Source organism: Panthera leo, chromosome B1 (assembly GCF_018350215.1).
Source record: "Panthera leo isolate Ple1 chromosome B1, P.leo_Ple1_pat1.1, whole genome shotgun sequence".
Lineage (NCBI taxonomy): Eukaryota > Metazoa > Chordata > Mammalia > Carnivora > Felidae > Panthera > Panthera leo.
Genome location: NC_056682.1, coordinates 109,920,631 through 109,937,858, shown reverse-complemented (window position 1 = coordinate 109,937,858; position 17,228 = coordinate 109,920,631). Strand labels below are relative to the sequence as shown.

Here is a 17,228-nt window from a genome sequence, read left to right as displayed (position 1 = left end):
TGATTAGCAATATGGAACGTGTCCTTGGTATGACATAGGTTTGGAACAAAGAACGTGAAGCTGAATGAATAGAAAAAGCACTTGCTACAAACAGCAAGACAGAAAAACAACTATATTCACTGAACACATACCATATGCTAAGCACTGATCTACCCACTGGGATGCAATAAAATAGTCTCTTGCTTTATTAACTTTGGGTAGTTAAAACATCCACATTTAAAAACATCACTTTTGTGTGTGTGTTTTCTTTATCTAATAATTAATTTTTCCATTTTCTGTTTTTTTAAATTTCCTATTATTTTAACATAACTTCTGTTTTAATCTCACTATTTATTTAACAAATTTAATTAAATATGATTTAATAAAGGAACAAGCTGTTCTTCATCTCTTAGGCATGAAAAACACATTTTGAAGGTTGAAGGTAAAGGATTGCTTACATAGAAAAATCCTTATTTTTTTTCTGCTTCAACTGTTAAACCAGGGAGATCTCCCTATGTTTTCTTAAGATATTTCAAGTCCCAGCCTCTTATTGTATTACCTTCCATGAGAAGCAGGGAATTTGGGGCAAAACTATTTCATTGCTAATATTTGTCACAATCTTTCAACTTACTGAGAAAATTCTTTAATTTTTTTTTTAACGTTTATTTATTTTTGAGACAGAGAGAGACAGAGCATGAACAGGGGAGGGGCAGAGAGAGAGAGGGAGACACAGAATCTGAAACAGGTGCCAGGCTCTGAGCTGTCAGCACAGAGCCCGACGCGGGGCTTGAACTCACGGAACGCGAGATCGTGACCTGAGCCGAAGTCGGCCGCTTAACCGACTGAGCCACCCAGGCGCCCCACTGAGAAAATTCTTAAAACAGTATAAATTTTCATAAATGATTTACTAATGTTTTTGTTACCTTCTGATTTTATAGCTAGGAACTTTCTGAGGCCAAGCTACCAGATGCTGTCAGCAATCTCAGATAATATAAGCTTTCTTAAATAGTGTAGTGTTTAACATCCGGAAAGGAAAGCATTATCGACTGATGGACCACGTTCTAATTTTAGACCTTTTAAGGTACTTCAGTCTAAAGTACGTGGGGCACCTGGGTGGCTCAGTCAGTTGAGCCTCTGACTTTGGCTCAAGTTACGATCTCGCGGCTCATGGGTTCCGGCCCCGTGTCGGGCTCTGTACTGACAGCTCAGAGCCTGCAGCCTGCTTCAGATTCTGTGTCTCCTCTCTCTCTGCCCCCCCCTCCCCTCAAAAATAAATAAACATTAAAATAATAATAATAATAATAATAATAATAATAATAAATAAACTATCCGGTGGTGTCTTTACATGATTTAGTAAATAGTCACTTGCCACAGACAAAAGAGAGGTAAGAATTGTGTTCAAGGGCAATGACAATACCTTATGAACACAAACTAGGAGTAATCCTTTTTTGCAGTTAGATCTGTTAAAATATCATCATTGGAAGTCATAATAATCATTATTGTGTAGGTTGGCATGACAATTATTTGGGGCAGGCATGCTCCAGAAAACACATCTGAAAGATCAGCCTAGTTAGTTGTTTCTGGGTACATTTTGAAGCCAATACATCCAGGCAGAACTATCAAAATATATTTTTGTTTAAAATTTTTTAGTGGGAGGATGAAGAGTGAATAGAGCATACTTAACATAATTTTATGGGTGAGCTTTGAGGAGTGACCTCTTCCCTCAAAATTATTTGGGTGCCAGTTGTAGCTTCTCTATTTTGGGATCAAGCTCAGCACCCAATTTTTTAAAGCAGATCAAACACTTAAAAGGAAAGTGGTGCTATAGGTCCCTGTAGGCTGGAGTAAGGCTGCCTCTGTCTCAGTAAGGATATGTCACAGTTTTCAGGAGTAGCATGAATCAACCTTGCCACCTCAGATTCTAATTAGAGTTTATTCTCTTGGGTAAGAACTCTCTCTCCTTTCCGTGACAATTCTTCCTGTAACATATATGTACCTAAGAGAGCTGTTCCAAGAAACAGCCTCAGGCACATTTAGACAACCAACTTCTGTGTCTTCTCTGTCCCTTGTATAAAATCAGGATTGTGGATGGCAATCAGCAAGTTTCTGTTTTTTGAAAGCATGACGTTTCCCATCATCTATTACATTTTCCTTATTTCTGTGGCTGCCAAAATCCAAAAGTTCAATTATTGCACCTAGCTCACTCTGGGTTTTGCTTATCTCTGCTAGATCTCTACAGCCAAAGCTGTTTAGGTCTGCTTTTATAGCCCTATCTTGACTATGGATCTGTATGTTAAATGTGTGTGTGTATGTATATATATATATATATATATATATATATATATATATGTGTGTGTATATATATATATATATATATACACACACAAACACTGTGTGTATATATATATATATGTGTGTATATATATATATATATATATACACATACACACACAGTGTTTTAAATAACCTTAAATCCTTTGTGAATATGATTTTATTTCAAGATAAAAATTATTTAAAAAGTGCTCCAAAGAACACTAAGTCTGGGCTTGTGACTAAGTGGTTCATGTGGTTCATGAGTTTTTCGACCATTTCATTGACAGTATTCATTCTTTAAGATTATATCTTTGGCAAGTTGTGAATTCGAACTTGTGTTAAGCAGCTTTTAAATACTGGGTATACCGCTTGGGGCTGGTTGTTTTAATGGATCTATTTTCTTTCTTGGTCTCAGCATTGCATGGGAACATTGCCTGCTCTAACTCTCCAGCAACTTCTAACAGAGTTTAGAGAAGGGCCCATCAGCACACACTCAAACTCACACTTAGTAAGGGCAGAGTTCTATACTAAGGCTTTTGTTGCCCTTAAACTACTCTGTTTCTCAGACATCACTGAACCAGTGTATATCCCTTGGTCTTGTTTTAATTTCTATTGGTATAATATGTATAGTATCATCTGAATGAAACTTTGGTTATCCCAAACTGTTCATATTAAATAAGAGGTAACAATAGCATTATAATTCCGACCACTTTTGAGTGACTAAGAAAACTTACAGCAACTATCTTGCAGAGAAAAGGAAACTTTTACTTGGAAAAATTTTTTTGAAAATGTTTGAATCCTAATGGAGGGTGTCAGTGTGTTTGTGTCTGCATGCTCTCGACTATATGTTTTAATTTTTAAATTAGAATACGAAGGACTCCAATCATTAAATGGCAAAAAAGATTGACCTTGCTGAAAGAAGCAATAATTTAATTTCATTAAATATTTGGACTTTCTAGATGCATGTTATTGGGCAATATAAAAAAAAATCCTGTATGATTACCTTCTATATTTTTTAACAAAGCTCTAGTTGCAGCTGTTGACAGGGTTATCAATGTGGCTTTTGAAAAGTTTGTCCAAATGAACCATTCAGTGTTTTGATGTTAGATGTGCTTTTAAAGACTTGGAGCAGCATTGGGGCGCCTGGGTGGCTCAGTCGGTTAAGCATCTGACTTTGGCTCAGGTCATGATCTCGCGGTTCACAAGTTCAAGCTCCACATCAGGCTCTATGCTGACAGCTCAGAGCCTGGACCCTGCTTCAGATTCTGTGTCTCCCTCTTTCTCTGCTTCTGCCCCACTTGTGCTCTCTCTCTCTCTCACTGCCCCTCCCCTGCTCATGCTCTGGCTCTCTTTCTCTCAAAAATAAAAATAAACATTAAAAAAATTTTTAATTAAAAAAAAAAAAGACTTGGCACAGCATTTTATTGTCTCAAAGACAGCGGGTTAGAATTAAGAAACCTTTTCAGTCATCATTAGTTACATTTCTCCTTTTTTGTATAATATGCAAGACAACTAATAAGAGTTGTAGCTTATGTTGAGTATTTTAATATGGAGAGTAAAAACTCTTTGATCCTGATATATTTAAGCAACTTCAAACCAATAAAATAATAACCATTTGAATGAGTACTAGGGCTTAATTAAAAATAATGATTTCAGGTTTATGGATTTCACTCTATTAGGGCAAAATAAAAGCATCCTCCAGTGATTGTTATTGACTTAATTTTTCTTAACATCATGGACCAATACACAGCAGCCAATAGTTTTGCTTTGGGAGATGACACATTTCCTTTCGCTTCTAAGCTACTGGGTCATTTATGAAGTTGCTCAACAGTACACATCTTTAAAGCAAATGCTATGTATGCCAAGCAGATTACAATACAGATTTCTAAAGGTATATATAAAGACCTATAAAGATATGAACCCAGTAATTTATGTTGTTCAGTAATTTCAACGTTTAGAAAATTTACTTAAAATGTATCAGGGAATTAATCCCCACCCAATTTCACTATTCAAATATTTATTAAGTTTATGTTAAAGTTTCATCTGTGATATTGAGACCTTTTCATTACGTCTGCAGAGATTAGTGAGGGCACTACATCTGCAAATTTAAGTTTAGTTGTTGTCATTAGAATCATTACATGTGGAACATAAAAGCGTTCTTATAGATTCTTATAAAGTTTTATATGATATAGTGAGAAAGCACTAAATCCAGTGATAAACTTGCCATTTCTATCAGTAGCTTAAATGAAAGTTAGCATTATGTATGCAAAAATAACACTGAATACCTTATTTTGGATGCTATTCACACAGAAAAAATTATTTTGAAATCTTATCTCTTGGAAGAGAAAATGTATTTCTTTTATTTTTTCTAATTTAAAAAATTTTCTTTTATGTTTTACTTTATTTTTGAGAGACAGAGAGACAGAGTGTAAATGGGGAGGGGCAGAGAGAGAGGGAGACAGAGAATGTGAAGCAGGCTCCAGGCTTCAAGCCGTCAGCACAGGGCCTGACTCAGGACTCGAACTCACGAACTCATGAACTCATGAGATTATGACCTGAGTAGAAGTCAGACGCTTAACCAACAGAGCTACCCAGGCACCCCAGAGAAAATGTATTTCTTTACTGAAAATAACCCACCTATTTTTTTTTTTTTTTTTTTGTAGTTTAACCTTATTCTTAAAGATTTGATTTCATACTTTTTCTGCAGATATGTCTCAGGGTCACTGAATGACATTTTTAATATAATAATAGATTTTGCTTCTAATACTTTTGTTTCTGTGATACGTTTTGTGATATTCCAGATTTCCTGGAAAATGCTTCATTTTAAACTAATGACAGTAGGGCAAATTATATTTTAGTATAGATATCTCTATCAACCAGAATACCTTCAATTGCAAATAAGGAACAACTTACTTCATACTCAGGTGATCAAAAGAGGGACTTTCTTGGCTTTCATGAATATAAAGTTCAAGTAGGTAAGGTAAACTCCAGTAGTATATTGATTTTTTTTCAGTTTTTTTTTTTTTTCTTCTACTGGTGTATTCATAAGTAAGGGCCCAGAATGTCTTTTTCTCTTTGCTATGATTTCTGCAAGCTTTATTTTACCGTTGGCCTCTATTGTGGACCTGATTGGAGCTATGCTTTCTCTTGTTTAGAGTCAAAATAAGGGAGCCCTGTCCCAGCTTTCCAAAACAGAATCCTGAACTTGACTGATTGGACCATTTTACTTCTTTTGCCCACACTTGACCCAGCTTGTATCCAATAGAACAGAATGTGTTGATTGGCTTAAGTCATCTGATACTCTGCCTAGAGCTAGTAAAGGAGAAGTTCAGCTTCCTTGGAATTAAATGAACTATGTGAGGAAACATAGATACTTTAAAGAAAAACCAGGATGCTATCAAAAAAGAGGAAGGATACTGGGTAGGCATGAACAAATGCCCACTACTATATCTTGGGCATTCCATGTTAAAAATTAATTTGCTTTTTTCAGTTTTAATATTTTATTTACTTAAAAAAAAATTATTTGCTTTTTCTAGAATTATTTAAAAGTTCATTTTACTTTTTATTTTTGGTTTACAAATGCAATGATATAAACAATAGAATTATTCAGTTATAGCTTAACAGTATAATGAAGTATTTATTCGCTTTTGCAAAGTAAAACATGAGATGCATGTTTTCAATGTTTTGGAGTTATATGAGAGTAAATTAAAACATCACCAGCCACCTCAACTCTTTGTGGAGTGAAGTGGTTGTGAGACACCTGGTACATTTAAATTTTAACCTTGAATAAAGGAGAAATGCACAGATCTATACAAATCTATAATTTTCAGGAACTGAGTAAAATAAACGTAATGGTAAACAGTTAGTCAGCAGCTGTTTATTGGGTGCTTACTGTATACCCATGAGAGTTCTCATTTCTGTGGAGGATTCTAAACAGTTGTCAGACAGGAAGCTGCTTTTAATTATTTTTTTAATGTTTATTTATTTTTGAGAAAGAGAGAGAGAGAGACTGAGCATGAGTGGGGGAGAAGGAGAGAGAAGGAGGGAGAGGGAGACACAGAATCCGAAGCAGGCTCCAGGCTCCGAGCTGTCATCACAGAGCCCGACACAGGGCTCGAACCCATGAACCGTGAGATCATGAGCTGAGCCGAAGTCAGACACTCAACCGACTGAGCCACTCAGGCACCCTGACAGGAAGCTGCTTTTAAAAGACAAATACAGAAGAAGCGAAGACAAACAATAGAAGATAGTATATGACTTTGTACTAAATTGTATGGAACCAACAATGTATTAGAGGGAAGACTGGAATTGGCCAAACTCTATTAGAAAAATTGACAGAGGTGGGGTACCTGGGTGGCTCAGTTGGTTGAGCATCTGACTTCGACTCAGATCACGATCTCGTGGTCCATGAGTTGAAGCCCCGCGTCGGGCTCTGTGCTGACAGCTCAGAGCCTGGAGCCTGCTTTGGATTCTGTGTCTCCTCTCTGCCTTTTCCTTGCTCTCTCTCTGTCTCTGTCTCTGTCTCTCTCAAAAATAAATAAGCATTAAAAAAGAAAAGAAAAGAAAAATTGACAGAGGACTTGAGCCAGGCATTGAAAAGGAGATAAGGGGAAATTCTCCCTGCAAGGGTACACTTAAACTTCGTGAGTTTAGAAATATTAGTGAGACAAGCTCATCTGGAAAAATGTCAGAATATATATTAAAGGTTTGCTCTTAATATGACTATGAAGCAAGGGTACAAAAAATCTTGATCTTCAGCTGTGGTCTATGAAAACTGACCTTCAATCATGGTTGGTAAAATAGTTTACATGTTTTCTTGGTTATGTATCCATGAGGAGCTGAAAGCAGGGATTATGGTAGATCTAGTGTGAATACAGTATTTTCAGTGGTGTTTCTGATTGCTAGCAATACCCAGATATGATAAAATAGTGTCCGTCAAATATACTGCTGAAGCACATGGCAGTATAGTATAGTAGAAAAAGCATGAGCTTTAGAATTAGTTATATGTACGTTCAAATCCCAGCTCCACATTCTGAATAGTGTGGAACTTAATACCTGTGAATGTCTATTTCCTTGAGTTGTACAGAGATCTATTACTTACTTCACTGGAAAAATCTTTACACCTAAGAGAACACTTGCACATTCTTCATCAAGCAGTTCATGATAATTCCATTACTGTCATTAGGTAGAGCTTCCCTGCTTATCTCTAGCGAATGGCTTAGGAGAAAATGGAAGTCAACTAATCCCTCAGTTACTAGATAAAAGCAGGGTGTTCTCTGTGACAATCTGATCTCAGTTGAAGGGAACAGCTGAGGGGAGTGGAAGGAGCACTGGGTTTGGAGTCCTCTGGAGTTCAGACCCTGATTGCACCATTTGTGAGTATGTCTTTGGGTGAATGGTTGCCAGCTACAGTCTTCTCTGTTAAATGACCCCAATAGCACAGTTGTGGGGATCAAACAAGATGACATGGTAAATATTCCATAAAGTAGAACCCCCTTCAAAAGATTTAAAACATTAATCATTTTAATGTCATTTAATAGTTTAGCTATAATCCTTTAAAGAGGACCTTTGGAGAGAAGAAGGTGGTTAAAAATAACCCCTAGTATCTTAACCTTGGTAAAGAACTGCCAAGTTCAAATCACCTTAGAAAATTCATATGGTATTTTAATTAATAAAATTCCTTCTTCACTACCAAACAAGTGTATAATCGTATCTATTGTTCTTTTGCCCTAACTACACCCCCAGAGTACACAAAATAGTCTTTATTTTTGTGACTACAATTAATACCCATTGTTTGTTGTTTTTTTTTTAAATCCTTTGCAGCTGTGCATTTACGTTATATTTAGGGAAATAATTTGAATCATCCTGGCCTTAAAGCTGGATGATAATTTGGGGATTCTTCCCAGCCTTGTCGCTCATAATGCTAGTTCAAAGAAAGAAGATGATACATGGTATCTGGGATGGTAGCTAGAGGAGTAATTGCCAACCTGTGCTAACCACTGTGTGATGAAGAGTTTCCTAGGAAGTCATGGCTAAGTCTACTGAAGAATTCTGCTCTGTGAAAAAACCTAAATCTTGATACTGACCTTCCTGCAAAAGACAAAAGCCTTCATCAGAAGGGGAATTCTACTTTTGCAAGTTCAAACCCAGTGCTATCTATAACCATTTTCATATTCTACGGTTGGAATTGGGTATATAATTTGTTGATTAGTTTTCTAGTGGATATGAAAAGTATATGTAGTACTCTTAGAAAACTGGCAAAAGGCACATGGCATTAGGGGTATTATAAAGCTTTAAAGCTGTAATTTTCAAATTCTCTTAGATTATAGATTGCTCCATTTAAGCAAATATGCACGAGTGACCTACTTCACTCTTTCTTTCTTATAAATGCAAAGACTTAATCTTTTCCAATTGCAAAATACGATAAAGAAGGGTAACACATGACTACCATATTAGGTTGCTTTGTCTTTGTGTTTTGTCAAAGTTATATGAAAATAACTGTCTAGGATATGAATTCCTTTCCTAAAAACAAAGGAATCAGTGTAGAATATGAGTGGTAAGAGGTTGGCAAGGTAAACCATGGTCAGATCATGTATGACCTTGTTGGACATTGTGTCAGCTAGCAATTGCTCATAACAAATTGTTTCCAAACTCAGTGGCTTAAAACAGCAATAAACTCTACGATCATAACACTTTCCGTGGATCAGGAATTTAATAGTGGCTTAGCTATGCGATCATGGCTCTGAGTTTTTCATGAGGTTGTGATGAAAACGTTGACCATCTGAAGGGTTTCCTAGGGCTCGAAGATTCACTACCAAGGTGGTTTTTCACATAGTTGGCAAGTTGGTGCTAGTTGTTGGTGGGAGGTCTCAATTCCTGCTCACCCGCTTCTCTCCACAGGCTGCTGGAATGTCATCGTGACTTGGCAGCTCATTACCTCCAGAGCAGGTGATCCAAAAGAGAGCAAGGCAATAAGCCAGTCACTTTTAAACCCTAGTCTCAAAGTCATACACAGTTGTTTCCACCACAATCTGTGTGCACTGAAACTGAATTACTAAGTTGGCCCACACTCAAAGAAAGGGGAAATAGGCTTTACCTTTTGAAGGGAGGCATGTCAAAGAATTTGAAGACATATTTTAAGACCCCTGCAGGCATAAAAAGGAACTTGGTTTCTTTTTTTGTTGTTGTTTATTTATTTATTTATTTTGTTGTTATTTATTTATTTATTTTGAGAGAGAGAGAGAGAGAGAGAGAGAGAGAGAGTGTGAGCACAAATGGGGGGTGGGGGCAGAGAAAGAGGAAGAGAGAGAATCCCAAGGAGGCTATGTACTGTCAGTACAGATTCTCACGAATCATGAGATCATGACCTGAGCCAAAATCAAGAGTCGGACACTCAATTGACTAAGCCACCCAGGAGTCTCAGAAACTTGGTTCCTGTTCTACTTTATTCACTCACCCATTTAAATATTTATTGAACATCTGCTCTGTACTGAGAATTGCTTTGGGCATTGAATAAGGCCTCTCAGAGAGGGTGATGCTTATATCAAGGCCTGAAAGATGAGAAGGAAAGGGTAAAGCAAGCATCCCTGCATGAACTGTGTCCATTTACCTTCTATTCTCTCCTTAATCTGTGTAACTGGCCAGTCCACCTGGTGGTGCACTCAGTCTCTGGGTTAAAATTTCCTCAACTATAAAATGACGAGTTTCCTTTCAGCTACAGCATTTTCATCTATGAAAATATGGCAAGTTTTTTAATCATTAAAAATTTAATGATAATGATTTAATAAGTTTAGCTGCATAAGACCAAGAGTTAAGACAGGTAAAATAACAATGACTAGTGTTCAGAGATACACCATTTGAAATTTCCATAATCACTGTCCACTCTTAGCTTATGCTTGATCCATGAAATCACCTAAAGTATATCTTTACCTAGGTGGTGATGTGAATTTCAGTTTTCTTTGTTATCTGTCTGGTTAAGAATTAAAAAAATTTTTAAACATACATAAATATAAATATATACAAATTTTTTAAAAAAAGAATTTTTAAACCTGTAAAACATTTTTTCAAGGTGCATTCTTGCATTGGCTTTTACTCATCTTTGGTAATTTTGCTTACTGTTCTTTTACTATTCACTAGATTTGTTATTAGGCTTGGGGAACAGAATTCCCCAAGTGAAATGTGTACCTACAGCAAATGCACTGAGAATTCTCATACAAACACCACATTTCTTGAGAGATGGGGAAAATGAAACCAGAAAATAATAGCAAATAACATTTTCTTTTCTGTAGATCTACTGTCTTGATTTCATTAAGGCCTCCTAATTTCTTCTCAGATCTATGTGCTTGAGCCAAAAGTACCTTTTTTCATGGTACTAATTGCTCGCTCTTTAGTGATCTGATAGCACTTTTTTTGTGCTTCTTTGGAAATTAGTATGTATTGAGCCAACTATATATATATATATATATATATATATATATAAATATTGATATATCAATATATCAATAATATCAATATATATATCAATATTGATATATCAATATCAATATATCAATACAATATGTCAATATATATGTATATATATCAATATACATATATATATATACATATATATATATATTAGTATGTATTTGCTCAATATGTATTGAGCTACAGATGGTCCTATATATGTGTATTCTGTGAACTCTGTTATATTTTCTGTTCATGAGGACATAAACAATACTATATGCATATTCATTACTCTCAAGACGTCTCATCTAAGTGCCTAAGTAACAAACTGTGGACTAAACCTGGTGCTATAAAAAGACCCTCTGAATTGAATAGTAACATTGACTCCAGTTAATATTAGAGTAATTTGATATGATCAATCTTTCAAGTCATCCAATTGATGAATCTCCATTTGTGTAAGGAGAGAATAAGGTTATATGTGGTGATAGAATTAAGTCTGAAAAGTTAAGATCTTAAAAATTGCTAATGATGATAGTTCTTAGAATTTTTTTTATTTTGGTCCTTGTCCCAATCATTGATTCTAAATCATTTATTGCTTTGCATACTGACATTATTTGTCTCTGTATAATTGCTTTGAAATGATATACAAATATCAATAGATCTACTTATTTTAAAAATGTTCTGAAAAGCTTCAATAAATCTACATTTGATAGGTAGATACATAAATAGTAGCTCATGTTCATTTAATTTTCCCAGATAATCCAATTACCTAAAGAAATTCTCACCAGCAGCTGAAATCTGATCACTGGGTTGTAGTTATATCACTAATAAAAACAGGGAAACATTTTTTGTAATATTACAAGGGTTTGAATTCTTGAAACAGCATAATTTCTGGATTTAAGAAGACTGTTATAACCTCAATGATATGAGAAATATTATTCGGTATGATCAATCTTTAAGTAGAATATAAATACATAAATACTAAATTACATTTTAAAATATCAAAATCATATTAATATTCCTAATCCTCATTTCTCAGCTGGATTATTGTAAAAACCTTATTAGTACTTTTCCAGACTATACTCTGGCCATTTTCCAATTCATCCTCCTCAATCCTGGTAAATTAATCTTTCTTTTTTTTTTAAGTTTATTTATTTTGAGAGAGAGAGTGAGTGTGCACACGAGCAGGGGAGGGGCAGAGAAAGAAGGGGAGAGAGAATCCCAAGCAGACTCTTGCAGACTCAGGGCTTGAACTCACGAACTGTGAGATCACGACCTAAGCCAAAATCAAGAGTGGGATGCTTAACCCACTGAGCCACCCAGGTGCCCCAAATGAATCTCTTTAAAATGGAAATGTGATCATGCCAAACCCCAGCTTAAAACCGTGATTCCCGTCTTCCGAATAAAATTCAGACTCCTTAGCATGACACATGGGAACTGATTCCTGCCTGTGTCAGCCTCCTCCTGCTGCTAGCCACATTGAGTTATTTGCAGATCCCTAGATGTTCAGTGTTTTCTCATGGGGTTTCCGCTGTTTGAAGTCCCTTTCCTGTGTCTATGCCTAACTTCAGTTTTCGTGATTCAGTTCAAACCAAATCACTCCCCTTGTCTACCAAAGTGTCACTTCCAGTGACTTCCTTTGGATATGATTTCCTTACCCAGTTTAGTTCTGTGCTCTTCTGTGTTCTCTTTATATCCCTCATGTAACTTTTTCTTTCTTTCTTTCTTTCTTTCTTTCTTTCTTTCTTTCTTTCTTTCTTTCTTTCATTCTCTTTCTTTCTTTCTTTCTTTCTTTTTCTTTCTTTCTTCCTTCTTTCTTTCTCTCTCTCTTTCTTTCTTTCTTTCTTTCTTTCTTTCTTTCTTTCTTTCTTTCTTTCTTAGAGAAACGAATTCTATATGTGTTCACTGAACTGTAACATAGTAGTTTCCTCACTTGCCCATCTCAGTCTCTGGACTGTGAGCTCCTAATTAACAGGAACTTTGCCTTTCCTCTCTGAATCACGATGCCAAACACAATGCCTAGCAGTAAAGAGTCACCCAACACATTTTTGTTGAATAAATATACATGAGTGGCAATGGAGACGAATAATGTAAAAATATTTAATAACTGGTTGGTAGAGGCACCTACTGGTCATGCTGTTAATTATCATAACAGCTGATAATTTGGTGCTTGTTAGCATCCTCCTAGTATCAGCCCAGGTTGTGGATCTCTTTGACTTTTTTATACCAACAAGAAGAAAATACATATACTTTTATACCTACCTGCAGCCAGACTATTTTAGAAAGGCATGGAGACATAATACATTGGAAAGCACCTGGAAGCATGGACACAGGCCAGTAATCCTGTGTTATTAATCTATTTATATGCAGAGATAAAAGCTTTCCTGTAAAATTAACAGTGCTGTTAAAAGGCTGCAGTGCCCTGTCCCAATTACCCAGAGGCATGTTTCACATTTTCTGGCGGAGTATTTCTTGTTAAGTAGTATCAGGAAGTTAGGGAAGGATAATTTCCCACGTCTTTGGGACCTGTAGTAAATCTTTATTGCCTTCTTACTTCACATATTTGTAACAGTAAATAGCTCCCTCCCTCCCTCGCCTAGCCAAGATGTTGTTTTGGCTCAGGCTTCCTTCATCTTTTAAATGTACTATCGCAAATACTACAAAATCTGATTAACCCCGTACTTTCATTCGTGTCTTCCACCACCCCAAACCACAGTGGGTGTGGTCCACTCAGTGTTCACCAGAGTGGACGCTCTGAAACGCAGATGTGATCACGGCCCTTCCTGCCCTAAACCATTCATTTGCTCTGCATCACTGATAACAATATTCTTCAGGTAATTTCAAAAATTGAGCTTTTTAAAAATTACAGGTGCTTTGACTTCACCCATGGAGACTCCAGTTCAGCAGAGACACTTTCACTTCACTTATTAGCTGTGAGATTTTGGCCAAGTTACCCAACTATCTGAGCCTCAGCTGCCTCAGTTCAAGTGGGGTGAAGAGGGATCGCTGGGTGGCTCAGTTGGTGGAGCATGGGACTCTTGATCTGGAGGTCATGAGTTTGAGCCCTACTTTGGATGTAGAGTTTACTTTAAAAAAAAAAAAAGGATATGGCAGTACCAATGTTGCAGCAATATTTTAAGTATTAGAGATAGTATTAGGCCATTTAATGTGTCATTCAAACTGAGACACTATTAATTATTACTCCAGGGTTCTATACATAAACTTAGACATAAACTTAGACTGTCCCAGACAAACAGACACATACATGATCACAATAATTAGAGGTGACATCGAAATCATCTCTCATAGTGAATAGCATATAGCAGAAGTTCAATAAATTATTTTTATTGTTATTGTTCTTCATATCTGTATCCCCTATACTGCTGAAAGCTCTTGCATGCTGAGGCAGTGTCACCAGACACAAATGGGATTCATGATGTGCTCTAATCAAGATCCTGAATGTTTGTCCCTGCGCTTTCTCCCCTCCCCTATATGCTATATACTGATATTTCCCCCTTTTCTTTCTCTACCACTAACCCACTATTAACACTTGCAGAGTCCAGGGCATGAATGGAAAAGAGGCCTGCTTACAATATACTTTTTTTTAAAGCTTATTATTTATTTTGAGAGAGAGAGAGAAAGCACGAGTGGGCAGAGGGGCAGGGAGAGAGGAGAGAGAGAATCGCAAGCATGCTCCGTGCTGTAAGTACAGAGCCCAACTTGGGGCTTGATCTCATGAACCGTGCAATCATGAGCTGAGCTAAAATCAAGAGTCAGATGCTTAACAGACTGAGCCACCCAGGTGCCCCTACAATATACTTTTGAAATTAAAAGCTATACATCAAGTTAACTTTAAATAAGTATCTCCTATCTTCCTATCTTGACAAATATATCCTTATAACAATATGACGGGTCCAAATTTAGACTTCTCAGAAACCTTGGAGTTCCACACAGGATTGTGGCTGGTGGCGGGGCGGGGTGGGGGCGGGGGTGGTGCTGATTCTAAACCCTGGCCTACAGCGGGTTCCTCTTCTTGGCCCATCCCTGGATCCATCCTCCCCATAGAGCATCATGTGTAAAGGTGTGAACACCCTGACCTGCACCTACTACTCTGACCTTCCCTAGCAAACAGCTCCTGGGGTGTCTATTAGATTCCTGTTGCTGCTGTAACAAATTGCCACAAATTCAGTGACTTAAAATAACACAGATTTGTTATTTTATAATTTTAGAAGTCTGAGATTAGGTTTAGGACTAAAACCAAGGTGCTGCCCCTGCTGGTTCTTTCTGGAGGCTCTAAGTAAAAATCTCTTTGGATCACGTCCCCTTCCTCCATTTTCAAAGCCAGCAGTATGGTGTCTTTTCTCCTCTCTGACCTCCTGCCTCCTTCTTTTAAAAACCCTGTGATTGTGTTACACCCAGCTGAACAATCCAGGATAATCTCCCCACCTCAAGATCCATATCCTAATCACACCTGTAAAGTTCCTTTTGACATATAAGGTAACATCTACAACTTCCAGAGATTAGAGTGAGGACATATTTGGGGGCCATTGGTCAGTCTGTCACATGGTGTGCATGGCACAGACCTTTTGGAGAATGAACCCAAAGAAGAAGTCTGAGCAAGCACTGGAACCATGCTGGGGGCTGCTTAGTCAAGGATTATGGGTAACTTCATGCCTAATGTGTGGTCTGGAAGCAGGAGAGCTGCAGGATCAGGATGGACATATCCCTTTGGGCATCTGGATCCCTACCCTGTTCAAATAGAGGAGGCCCCCTCTAAAGCCCAGGACCTAGGGTGGGAGGCTAAGAATGGTACATTTTTTTTCCCTATTGGTGTGGCAACCACGGTCTATCTCCCTTTCTCCTGATCTACATCCAAGATTCTGTCAGAGGAAAACATGTAAGCAAAGTGTTTTACTCTATTAAAAGTTCTGTTTCGTCTTTTTTTTTCTTTGCATCCTGCCTTTTCCTTGTCATGAAAGAGCCCCATTCCACACCCACTCATTGTTTTTAACCACACTCACTGGCTTTCCCTTCCTTTGAATCTCTAATTCCGTCCTTCCGCCACCTCTTCAGTGTTCTTAAAATACCCAAGATTTCACCTGTTTGCTATGTTTTAAAAAAATATGCTATCCAACTAGCAAGCTATTCCTGCATCCTACAAAATTGTCAATTCATTCCTTTGACAATATTTCTTAGTTTAAAAATGTCCTCCTCTTTTGAAGTCTGCAGATTTTCTTTTGTAATCAAATTTAAAATTTCTTTTCTTATTCTACTTCTATATTCTGTATTTTTATATTTTGCCAGATCTTGGCCATCTTAAATAATGTTGCCACACTTAAACGATGCATATAGAAGAATTTTTCAAAACAGTTATTTTTTTCTCCTTTTATGGTTTTGAAAATCCCTTGTTTTTGCTTATTCTCATTGATGCATAGAATTTTTCAGGGAATCAACAACGCGTAAGGCTCTGACATTGTTCTGGGAGAATTGTTAGATTTAAGAGTTTATGTAGTGTCCCATGTTTTCTATTTTTTTACGAAGTCTTTTTTTAATGAGATGTTACCTATTGCAAAGGATCTGATGAAAAGAAAATTTGCCAATTTAAACTTAATTTTAAACTCAAGCTGTACAATTTCAGTGATTCTTTTAACCATGACTATATAATAATGTTATAATATTACCATAGTATATGTTTCATGAAGGCAGATGTCTGTCTTATTTATCAGTGTATCCCAGTGATGTCCCAGCTACCAGTGGCTGGATTTTAGTAAATAACTGAATACATGAGTATGGGAATTAATGAATGATAGAATTTCAGAATGGCTTTAAAAATAATATAAAGATGTTCAGTATAAACCATATTACTTCAATCAGAATACTGAAATTTAGATTTTTTTAAAAACCTTTTCAATCAGATTTGCAATCACTCCTAGCCTAGTCTGGAATGAGTAATAATTTATACCTTTAAAAGTGCTAATTAAACTACATACATTCAAGATAATGGTAGCCTGTTTAAATAGTTTATGATTTAATAAAGTACAGAAGATTGGGGTCCCTGGGTGGCTCAGTTGGTTCAGCTTCAGACTCTTGATTTTAGCTTAGGTCATGATCTCACCGTTTGTGAGTTTGAGCCTTGTATTAGGCTCTGCACTGACACCGTGGGGCCTGCTTGAGATTCTCTGTCTCCCTGTCTCTCTGCCTCTCTCTCTCTCTCTCTCATAAATAAGTCAGTAAACATTTTTTTAAAAAGTATAGGAGAGGGGCATCTGGGTGGCTCAGTCAGTTAAATGTTTCGGCTTCAGTTCAGGTCGTGATCTCGCGGTTGTTGGGTTTGAGCCCCACGTCAGGTGCTGTGCTGACACCTTGGAGCCTGGAGCCTGCTTTGGATTCTGTGTCTCCCTTTCTCTCTGCCCCCCTGCCCCCAACTCGCACTCTATCTCTCTCTAAGAAATAGATAAACATTAAAAATTTTAATTAAAAAAGTACAGAAG

At 36.9% G+C, this 17,228-nt stretch overlaps 1 protein-coding gene across 2 annotated transcripts in view; it reads left to right on the top strand.

Annotated features, from left to right (window-relative positions):
- The window catches only part of ANK2 (ankyrin 2), a 244,114-nt gene that overhangs the window by 82,708 nt on the left and 144,178 nt on the right, over nucleotides 1-17,228 (top strand). The window lies entirely within an intron of this gene.